Raw genomic sequence first — 12,735 nt, forward strand, 5'->3', positions numbered from 1 at the left:
CCCATTTGAGCAAATTCATGGTATTTTTTTATCTTTACCAGAATTTCAAATGTCTTTTATTTTTCCTCTTGGTGTCTCGTGAGTAGATCACCTTTCCTCATCACTTTGCACATTTCTATGCCCCATCTAGGAACATACTTATACAGATGTTTTATTTGAAGCCCTGCTTAACCTTTAGCACTCGGGTTAAGTGCCACCTGAATAGTCATAATCCACAAAAGCTAAACCCTTTTCTTCTTTCTCTGTCTCATTGTTCCCACACACTGATGCATTCCTATTTGCGGGAATAAGTTCCCAAGTCCTTATCCCATGCTTGTTTTATGGAAACCCAGACTATGATACTATCTGGCCCATAGTAGGTACTCACTGAGAGATTATTACTAGCATTTTGACTTTCCAACATGATAATTAAGGGTAAGTTATATGGAGTTATTTTTAACTGGTCTGCCATACCACCAATAAATCACCTAAGTTATGAACAGAACTTAATTGTTTAAATGAGGCGCTCTAAAGTACCTCTCTGTGTTATAATATCTGTGTGGTTAGTCTTGTGATATCCCTACCCCTACATTTCAGAAGGCCTCTGACCTCTGACCCATAATAAGATTGACCAGTTCTACCATTGGTATATTATTACTTCTTCCTGGAAAGGCTTCTTAGACCACCTGAGGACAGAGAATTGGACTTTTATGTGTTACCAAGATTCATTGTATAAATGTTTTTTTTTTTTTTTGTCTGTTTCTTCATTAATGTAGGTTTAACACTAATTGATCTAATTAGTTTTATTTTACAATAGTAACCTCTTAGTAAGATTATAGGGTAGAGAAAGTGTAGACCTTGCCTACCTTTAACTGGGAGAGGCTAAGACATATACCAGAAGAACATAATGATTACTGACCGCACACATTGTCCTAGGACAGTTGGTAGCACCATGTCTTCAAATCAAAAGACTCAAGAGGATAAAATATAAAAATATCTCCTCTTCTGATGGCAGAAACATATCAAAGAAACATGAGAGTTTATCTACAGAAAATAATGTAATGAAAGATAGCTGGTTGGTTGAAGACTATATAGCAACACGTCAGAGTTTCTCATTAATTTTTAGTGGCACAAGTAATACTCAGTCTGAAAAATCTCCTTTTCTCTTTTTATAAAAACAGCTCTATTAAGATATACTTTATATGCCATACAATTCACCTGCTTAAAGTATACGATTCAGTAATCTTTGTTATGTCGTATTATTACATTTTTAAATTATAGTAAAAATGTATATAACATTTGCCAATTTAACCATTTTAAAATGTACAATTCAGTGACATTATTCATACTTACAATGTTGTGAAACCACCACCGATATATCTTATCCTTTTCTAAAAAAGTGCATGCATGTAGCTACTGTTTTCATTCAACATGTTAAATATTTTACTCCACTCTCTTCTTGCTTGCTTGATTTCCTTGGAGAAGTCAAATGTTATTCTTATCTTTGTTCCTCAATACGTACAGTATTATTTTGTAAAAATTAATTATTTTTTTACATTTTTGTTGGTACATGGTAGTTGTATTATTTATAGAGTACCTTGGATGTTTTGATACAGGCATGCAATTTGAAAGGAGGACAACAGGGAGAATGGGGTATTAATTCCCTGAAGCATTTATTCTTTGAGTTAAAAACAATCAATTACATTTGTTAAGCTATTTTAAAATATACAGTTAAGTTATTATTGACTATAGTCACCCTGTTGTGTTGTCAAGTAGTAGGTCTTATTCATTCTAATTTTTTTTTGTACACATTAACTATCCCCACTGATATGGTTTGGATTTGTGTCTCTGCCGAAATCTCATGTCGTGTTGGAGGAGGGGCCTGGAGGGGGTGATTGAATCATGGGGGCAGTTTTCCTCCTTGCTCTTCTCAGGAGAGTGAGTTCTCATAAGATCTGATAGTTTAAAAGTGTGTGACACTTCCCCCTTCTCTCTCTATCCTGCTGCCATGAAAGATGTGACTTGCTTTCCCTTCACCTTCTACCGTGATTGTAAATTTCCTGAGGTCTCCCCAGCCATGTGAAACTGTGAGTCAATTACTCTTTCCTTTATAGATTACTCAGTCTCAGGTAGTTCTTTATAGCAGTGTGAGAATGGATTAATACAACCACCTTGCCCAAACACCCCACTACCCTTACCAGCCTCTGGTAACCATCCTTCTATTCTCTATGTCCATGAGCTAAATTGTTTTTATTTTTAGATCTCACAAATAATTGAGAAAATGCAGTGTTTCTCTTTCTATACCCGCCTTATTTAATTTAACATAATGATCTAAAATTCCATTAATGTTGATGCAAATGACTAGATCTCATTTTTTATAACTGCATAGTATGCCATTGTGTATGTACCGCATTTTCTTGATCCACTCATCTGTTGATGGAGAGTTAGATTGCTTCCAAATCTTAGCTATTGTAATCAGTGCTACAACAAACATAGGAGTGCAGATACATCTTTGATATACTGATTTATTTTCTTTTTTGTATAAACCCAGCAGTGGGATTGCTGGATTACATGGTAACTCATTTCTTGTTTTTTAAGACCCTCCAAACAGTTCTCCATAGTGGTTGTACAAATATACATTCCCACCAAGAGTGTACAAGGGTTCCCTTTTCTTTACATTTTCTCGAGCATTTGTTTTTGCCTGTCTTTTGGATGTGAGCCATTTAAGCTAGGGTGAGATATCTCATTGTAGTTCTGATTTGCATTTATCTGATGATCAATGATGTTGAGCACCTTTTCATATGCCTGTTTACCATATGTATGTCTTCTTTTGAGAAATGTCTATTCAAATATTTTGCCCATTTTTGGATTGGAGTATTAGATTTATTTTTACAGAGTTGTTTGAGCCCCTTATATGTTCTGGTTATTAATCCCTTGTCAGATGGGTAGTTTGCAAATATTTTCTCCCATTCTCTTGGTTCACTCTTCACTTCGTTGATTGTATTATTTGCTGTGCAGAAGCATTTTTTAACTTGATGTGATTTCATTTGTTTATGTTTGCTTTGGTTGCGTGTGCTTGTAAGGTATTGCTCAAGAAGTCTTTGCCCAGACCAATGTCCTGGAGGTTTTCTCCTGTGTTTTCTTGCAGTCATTTCATAGTTTCAGGTATTATATTTAAGACTTTAATCCACTTTGATTTGATTTTTGTATTTGGTGAGAGTTAGGGATCTAGATTCCTTTGTTTGCATATGGATATCCAGCATTTTCAGCACCATTTATTGAAGAATCTCCCCTTTCCCCAGTCTATTTTCTTGAAGTCATTGTCAAACATGAGTTCACTATAGGTGTCTGAATTTGTTTCTGGGTTCTCCATTCTGTTCCACTGGTCTATGTGTCTGTTTTTATGCCAGTACCCTGCTATTGTTAATATAGCTCTGAAATATAATTTGAAGTATGTGAATGTGGTTCTTCCGTTTTTGTTATTTTGCTTAGAATAGCTTTAGCTATTATGGGTCTTTTGTGGTTTCATATAAATTTTAGGATTTTTTTTTCTATTTCTCTGAAGAATGTCATTGGTATTTTTATAGGAATTGCACTGAATATGTAGATTGCTTTGAGTAGTATGGACATTTTAACAATATAGATTGCTTTAATCTATGAACATGAAATATTTTTCAATTTGTTGGTGTTCTCTTAAATTTCCTTCATGACTTTTTAATTTTTATTATACAGATCTTTCATTTCTTTGTGTGGGAAAGAGAGTTTCTGGGATGAAAGATGAGTTGGTCTCCCCTGTGTGAGACACCCATGGGGAGCCATGGGTGGCCTCTGAGGAGAAAAGTCTCCTTATTGCCTTCATGTCTTTATGCCCGGAGAGCATAACAGCTCAGCAGCGTGCCACAGGTTGCTTGGGGGAGATAACATTCCCTTGAAGCAGTGGAATATAACCAAACATCTTGGCTTCTTCTGAAACCCACTGCCACCCATTTCAGTCCCGACAAGTTAAAGATCTTAAGTAGTTTAGACACATGCCTTTGCTTGAGGAAATTCACAGAAACCGCCACTGCTATACATCTTATTGAGTGACTCATGAGTTCTCCTTCACAGATTAATCCTTTCCTCATTCCTTCCTACCCTTCCCATTTGCCCTAAGGACAAAGAGCTTGTAAACCAGTAAATCAGGTGGAGCCGAAGAGCTCTGGGCCGTGAGCAAGCCTCCGAGGCTCTGGTCCCCTGGACCTGCCTTTTAAACTCTTATTCCTTTGTCTTTCTAATTCCTTTGTCTCCACTGGACTTGGGGTACCTGCCAGGTGGTGTGGGGCCGGTTTCCCCAACACTTTGGTTAATTTATAGGTATTTAATTTCATGTGTGGCTATTGTAAATGTGTTTATATTTTATTTCTTCAGATAGTTGACTTATGGCATATAGAAATGCTACTGATTTTTGTATGTTGGTTTCATATCCTGCAACTTGACTGAATTTATTAGTTCTAATATTTGTGTGTGTGTGTGGAGTTGAAATAGGTTGCCTCTGTGTTTCCACCCAAATCCACCTTGAATTGTAGTTCCCATAATTTCCACATGTTGTGGGAGGGACCCAGTGGGAGATAATTGAATCATGGGGACAGTTTCCCTCATACTGTTCTAGTGGTAGTGAATAAGTTTCATGAGATCTGATGGTTTTATAAAGGGTTTCCTCTTTAGCTTGGCTCTGATTGTCTTTTGTCTGCTACCATGTAAGACATGCCTTTCACTTTCCACCATGATTGTGAGGCCTCCCCAGTCACGTGGAACTGTGAGTCCATTAAACCTCTTTTTCTTTATAAATTACCCAGTCTTAGGTATGTCTTTATCTGCAGTGTGAACATGGACTAATACAGGAGTCCTTAGGTTTTCTCAAATATAAGATAATATCATTCACAAACAACAATAATTTGATATCTTTTCTTCCAATATATATATCCTTTATATCTCTCTTGTCTGCTGTAGCTAGGACTTGGAATATTTTGTTGAATAACAGTGGTAACCATGAACATTCTTGTCATGTTCCAGATCTTAGAAAAAAGGCTTTTAGTTTTTCCCCATTCAGTATTATACTAGCTATGGTCCTGTCGTATATGGCTTTTATTATATTAAGGCATGGTCATTCTATACACAGATTTTTGCATTTTTTTGTCTTGAAGGGATGCTAAATTATATAAATGCTTTGTCAGCATCAATTGAAATGATTATATGACTTTTATCCTTCATTCTGTTGATATAATGTATCACACTGATTGATTTGCATATGTTGAACCATCCTTGCATTCCAGAAATAAATCACACTTGGTCATGATGAATGATCTTTCTAATGTATTGTTGAATTTAATTTGCTAGTATTTTGTTGAGGATTTTTGCATCAATGTTTATCAGAGATATTAGTCTGTAGTTTTCATTTTTTTTATATGTCCTTGCCTGGTTTTGGTATTAGAGTAATACTGGCATCATGCAATGTGGTTGGACATATTCCCTTCTCCTCTATTTTGCAGAGTAGTTTGAGTAGGACTGATATTATCTTTTCTCTAAATGTTTGATAAAATTTGACATTGAAGCCATAGGGTCCTGGGCTTTTCTTTACTGGGAGACTTTTATTATGGCTTCAATCTCATTATTTATTTGTCAGTTCAGGTTTCAGATTTTATCTTGGTAGGTTGTATGTATGCAGGAATTTGTCTATTTCTTCTGGATTTTTCAATTTATTGTCATATAGTGCTCCAGTGTTTGGTGCATATATATTTAAAATTTTTATATGCTCTGGCTGAATTTACCTTTTTATCATTATATATTGACCTTCTTTATCTCTTATAGTTTTTGTCTTGAAATCTATTTTGTCTAATATAAGCATAGTGACTCCTCTTTTTGTTTTCATTGGCATGAGATATCATTTTTTATTCCTTTATTTTCAGTCCTATGTGTGTCTTTATAGATGAAGTGTGTTTATTGTAGGCAACAGATCAATGGGTCTGCTTTTTATCCATTCTGTCAGTCTATGTCTTTTGATTGAACAGTTTAGTCCATTTATATTAAATGTTTTTTATATGGAAGGACTTACTACTGCCATTTTGTTATTTGTTTTATTCTTGTTTGTGGTCTTCTTTCCTTTCTTCCTGTCTTCCTCTTGTGAAGGTAATTCTTTCTGGTGATATAATTTAGTGCCTTGTTTTTTATTTTTGTGCATCTGTTGTGTTTTTTGGTTTGAAGTTACAATGAGTCTGCAAATACCATCTTAAAATTCATGATTTCAACCTAATAACAACTAAACACTATTGGAATAAACAAACAAACATATAAAAAATAAAGCTAATAATCTAAGCCTTAAATTTAACCTCTTGCTTTTTAACTCTTTGTTGTTTCTAATTATATCTTGTAATTAATATGTCTTGAAAAGTTGTTCTACTTATTATTTTCGATTGCTTTATTGTTTACTCTTTCAACTTAGCATAAAGGTAGTTAACACACTACAGTTACAGTGTTATAATATTTTGTGATTTTTTGTATACTTACTACTGCCAGTAACTTTTATATTTTCAAGTGATTATTTATTGCTTATTAATGTATTTTTCTTTCTGATTGAACTACTCTCTTTAATTGTAGGATGGGTCTGATATTAACTAAATCCATCAGCTTCTGTTTGCCTGTTTTTATTTTTCCTTCATGTTTGAATGATATTTTCACTAAATATACTATTCTAGGGTAATTTTTTCAGCACATTAAAATGTCATACCATTTTATCTTGATCTATAAGTCTTCCACTGAAAAGTGTTCTTCCGGGCATATTGGAGCTCCATTGTATGTTATTTGTTTCTTTTCTCTAGCTGCTTTTAGAATTCTTTCTTTATCCTTGACCTTTGGGAGTTTGATTATTACATGCCTTGAAGTAGTCTTTGGGTTAAATATGCTTGGTGTTCTGTAGCCTTCTTGTACTTGGATACTGATATGGTTCTCTAGGTTTGGAAATTTATCTGTTATTATCTGTTGGAATAAACTACCCCTATCTCTTTCTCTACCTCCTCTTCAAGGCCAATAACTCTTAGATATTCCCTTTTGAGGATATTTTCAAAATCCTATAGGCTTACTTCATTTTGTTTTTTGTTTGTTTGTTTCCTCTGACTGTGTATTTTCAAATAGTATTCTTTAAGCTCACTAATTCTTCTTTTGATTAATTCTACTGTTTAACGACTCTAATGCCTTCGTTTGTATGCCAGTTTCATTTGTCAGCTGCAGAATTTCATCTTGATATTTATTTCAATCTCTTTAATTATTATTAAAGTATTATTTCAATATCTTTGTTAAAATTATCTGAATTTATTCTTTGTGTTATTTTGAATTTGTGTTTTCTCAGCATACCTACTTTGAATTCTCTCTCTGAAAGGTGACGTATCTCTGTTTCTCTGGGAATGGTCCCTGGTGTGTTATTTAGTTAATTTGTGCAGGTCATGTTTTCCTGGATGGTGTAGATGCTAGTAGGTATTCTTCAGTGTCTGGACATTGAAGATTTAGGTATTTATTGTAGTCTTCACTGTCTGTGTATAACTGTAGCCTTCCTTTTTGGGAAGGTTCTTCAATATTTGGGAGAACTTGGCTGTTGTGATATAAGCTGTATCTACTTTAGGGGGAACCCCAAGGCCAGTAACACTGTGATTCTTGCAGACTGATAGGAGTACTGCCTTGATGATTTTCAACTGTATCTGGGAGAATTTTCTGGATTACCAGGCAGAGACTCTGGTTCTCTTTCCTTACCTTTTTCTAAACATATGGAGTCACTGTCTTTTTTTCTGAGTCATCAAAAGCTGGAGTTGGAGTCACACAAGTACCCATGTGACCACCACTGCTATGACTGCACTGGTTCATACCTGAAGCCAGCATATGGCTGAGTCTCACCCCAGGTCTGCTGTACCCACTCCCTGTATACTACCTATGCTCACTCAAGGCCCTTGGGCTTTATAATCAGCAGGTTGCAAAGTTAGCCAGGCCTGTGTTTCTTTTTTCCTTTAGGTTGACAAGATCTCCCAACTTTTGGGTGAGTCCAGCAGTGATATCTGGTGGTCAGGGATTAGACTTAAAAACCTCAGAAGTTTACTTGGTGTTCTATTATATTGCAGCTGAGCCAGGTACAGTTTTTCTTACTCTTCCCTCCGCTTTCCAAAGTCAGTGAAGCCTCACTCTGTAGCCACAGCCACCTACGCCACAAGGAGTACTGCCAGAATACTGCAGATGTTCCCTTAAGGTCCAAGGGCTCTTCAGTTAGCTTGTCATGAGTGCTGCCTGGCCTGGGACTTACCCTTCAAGGCAGGAGGCTCCAGTCTGGCCCAGGGCAGGTCCAGAAATTTTGTGTAGACCCCAAGGATCTAGAACCAGAAATACCATTTGATCCAGCAATCCCATTACTGGGTGTATACCCAAAGGATTATAATGCATTCTACTATAAAGACACATGCATAGGTGTGTTTACTGCAGCACTATTTATAATAGCAAATACTTGGAACCAACCCAATTGCCCATCAATGATACACTGGATAAAGAAAATGTGCCATATATACACCAAGGAATACTATGCAGTCATAAAAAAAATGAGTTCATATCCTTCGCAGGGACATGGATGAAGCTGGAAACCATCATCCTCAGCAGGCTAATACAGGAACAGAAAACCAAACATCACATGTTCTCACTCATAAGTGGAAGTTGAACAATAAGAACAAATGGGCACAGGGAGGGAAACATCACACACTGGGGCCTATTGGGGGATGGGGTTTAAGGGGAGGGATAGCATTAGGAGAAATACCTAATGTATATGACAGAGTGATGGGGGCAACAAACCACCATGTATACTTATTTAACAAATCTACACATTCTGCACATGTATCCCAGAACTTAAAGTATGATTAAAAAAAATAAAAATAAACATAAATGCAGCATAAGAGTCAAGTCCTAAAATTGAGGACCCCAAGAGCCTACTTGGTGCTCTTCCTTCTTGTGGTCATGCTGGTACTTAATTTTTGGCTCTAATGAAAGTATTTTTTTTTTTCAGTGTAGAATGTTGATAACTTGTTTTCTTTGGGGAATGGATGATCAGTGGATCTTTCTATTTCATCATTTTTCTCTCTCCTCTCTCTACGGTATTATTTTCTCCTCGCTTTTTTTCAGAACATTTTCTTCATTTTTAATTTTCTGTAGTTTTAAAACAATATGCCTAGGTATAGGATTTCTTTGGCATTTTTTCTTTTTGGTGTTCTCTGAGCTTTTTGGATCTGCAGTTTGGTGTCTGACATTAATTTGTGGAAAATTCTCAGTTATTATTCAAATATTTCATTATTTTCATTCTCCATTTCTTCTCCTTCTGGTATTCTCATTTTGCGTATTTATAAACCTTTTGTAATTGTTTTTTTCAGTAACTATTCTCTTTGGTTTTTATCAATTTCGTAGGGTTTTTTTTTTTTTTTTTGAGATATCTTCAAGCTTAGAGATTCTTTCTAAGATGTGTCTAGCCTACTAATAAGCCCATCAAAGCCATTCTTGATTTCTGTTATAGTGCTTTTGAGCTCTAGCATTTCTTTTTTATTCTTTCTTAGACTTTCTGTCTCTCTGATTAAACTGCCTATCTGTTTTCTCATGTGATCTACTTTATTTGAGCCCTTAGCATAGTAACCATAGTTGTTTTAAATTTGTAGTCTGATAATTTCAACATCTCTACTATATCTGAGCCTGGTTCTGATGCCTGTTCTGTCTTTTTAAATTATGTTTTGTGTTTTTAGTGAGTCTTGTACATTTTTATTGATAGCTGGTAATGATATACTAGATAAAAGAAAATGCCATAAATAAGCCTTTAGTAACATGGGGAAGGAAAAGTATTCTATATATTTATTATTAGGTCCCAGTCTTTTAGGGAGACTGTACCTCTGGAATTTGATCTTCACATGTGCTTCTCAGACTCACTCCCCATCCCTTAGGTGGGACACAATAGCCAGGGTAAACTGGAGTTTGGGATTTCCCTCTGTCATTTGAAAGACTAGAGGAAGCTTGAGTTGATCGGTCCTCTTTCCTCAGGTCAGTTGGGCTCTGATAAAACCACATCCAGCTAGGCTCTAGTAAGTTTATGCTGAGGGAAGACTATTAAGAAGAACAGAATATTCTAAGCATATTTAATATGTATATTTTTTCTCCTCCCCTTGTCAAAATCATGAGAGAATATTTTTCATAAGAACCTGGTCAAGTCCCTAAATGTAAAACTCACAAAAATGGCGGGGAGAGGGTCATCCTTCATTACTGGGTCCTTCCTAGAGATTTAAGTCTCAGATTGTTCCACAGTGAGCCTCCAGCAGTTTGTCAATTACACATCAGGTTTTACTACCTTGGCACTGGTTCCCAAAGGGATTTCTACTGCTGAGTTTCTGCTCCGGAATGGTGTAACTTTATTTATTCTCCTGTTACACTTTCCAATTTGGGGGTAGCAGTCTGCTGTGTGGCCTCACTTTTATTACTGGTCTAAGAAGAGTTGTTTTTTTCAGTTTATTTACCTTTTACTCATTAGACTGAAGTGGCAAAACTACAAGATTCTGTATACTGGAAGTCTCTTCTGCTTTTTTATTTTTTAAAGTAGATTTTTTTTGTACTCATGCATAAATGCTATCAGGTTATATATTATTTTTTATTTAAAACTTAGTTGGCTTCCACACAAAGCAGGAAAATATTTTACAAAATGCTCTCAGTAAATGTCTTAAAATTTATCTCATAAAACTTAAAATAGCATCTGAAACAGTCTCAAATATAAATCTATCAATCAAAAACTCTTAATCTGAAGCTCCTTTCTGCATCCTGCCACTAACTAACTTGGCTTTCCTAGACGATGCCTTTTCTGTTCTGGGCTCTATTTTCCTTCTCTGTAAAATGAGATGAAATAAGTTGGTTTCTAGGATTTTCTAAGCCCTTACTTCTCTAAAACAACCATCTGAACAAACATCTGTTATCTCAGGGAAAATGCCAGATGTTGTAAAATACAAACAAACTTAAGATTCTGCTCTTGAGAAGCAATTTAATTAGAAGCTAAGTGCAAGTCAAATACTAATACATAAAACAAAAATCCAGGAGTATTGAGAAGTGTAAGCAGAAGGTATTACACAATGTTACATCATGAGTAAGCAATGGAAGACTAGAATTTTGAGGACTTATGGTTGTCAAGGAATACTTAAATGACTTGATATGAGTGGAATGAAAATGGCAATATCTTGTTAGAGCCAGTGATATTTGTAAATGAAGAGTGAGGGATAAATTGGAGATGAACTTAGAAGGAACAGATCATAAATAATACAGAAGTCAAAATTGATACTTTAAATCAGGCTTTGGACATAGGGAAATTCATATTAAGGGGAATAAAGTACCATATGACATTGATATACAAATTTATATTCAATAATTAACTCCAAGAAAGTAATATTTGAACTAAAAAGGAAGAAATAATGTGAAGAGGTAAATAATGCCATTTCAACCAAAGGAAATGCAGTGTGTAAAAGCGCAGAATAGCAAAAATGTACTACATATTTGGGAAATGAAGAGAAAGCTGTTACAGTTGGATAAAGGAGAATATCACACACTATAGTGAAAGAAAAAACTGTCAAGATAGGTGGGGTTCAACTTAAGAGAGCTCATAATACCACACCAAGGTATTTTGTTTTCTGTCTATTATTATTATTAGTAGTAGTAGTAGTAGTAGTAAGACAGGGTAGACAGGGTCTCACTCTATCACCCAGGCTGGAGTGCAATAGCATGATCTCAGCTCATTGCAACCTCCACCTCCCAAGTTCAAGCAATTCTTGTCCTTTAGTCTCCTGAGTAGCTGGGATTACAGGCACATGCCACCACATTTGGCTAATTTTTGTATTTTTACTAGAGATGGGATTTCGACATGCTGGCCAGGCTGGTATCAAACTCCTGACCTAAAGTGATCCACCTGCCTCAGCTTCCCTAAAGTGTGGGATTACAGACGTGAGCCACCACACCCAGCCTTGGTTGATTTTTTGTGTGTGAAGGAAGCTTTCAAGATTCTTAAAGAAGAGAGTGACATGATCTGAATCCATTTTGGTAAGCTCAAAATCCTAACAACCTTATCTGCAACATAAGAACAGCAATAAAAATGGTGGATATTACATTGTAATAAGGCAAAGAAGAAATGATGAGGAACTGGAGAGAGAAAGTAAAATAAGAAAGAAGGAATAGATATCCAAGTGAAAACTAAAATAGCAGCAACAGGATTTAACAATGAAAGAAAGAAGTTGATGCTAGAGTAATACAGCAGTAGTGATAATAAAGGAACACTATTAATACTAATAGACACAATATTTTTATGTGTAGGTGGTTTTTGTTTTTTTTTTTCTTTTTTTTATTATACTTTAAGTTCTAGGGTACATGTGCACAACATGCAGGTTTGTTACGTATGTATACATGTGCCATGTTGGTGTGCTGCACCCATTAACTGGTTGTTTACGTTAGGTATAGCTCCTAATGCTATCCCTCCCCTTCAGCCGACCCCATGAAAGGCCCCAGTGTGTGATGTTCCCTACCCTGTGTCCAAGTGTTCTCGATGTTCAACTCCCACCTATGAGTGAGAACATGCAGTGTTTGGTTTTCTCTCCTTGCGATAGTTTGCTCAGAATGATGGTTTGCAGCTTCATCCATGTCCATACAAAGGACATGAACTCATCCTTTTTTATGACTGTATAGTAG

Source organism: Macaca nemestrina, chromosome X (assembly GCF_043159975.1).
Source record: "Macaca nemestrina isolate mMacNem1 chromosome X, mMacNem.hap1, whole genome shotgun sequence".
Taxonomy (NCBI): domain Eukaryota; kingdom Metazoa; phylum Chordata; class Mammalia; order Primates; family Cercopithecidae; genus Macaca; species Macaca nemestrina.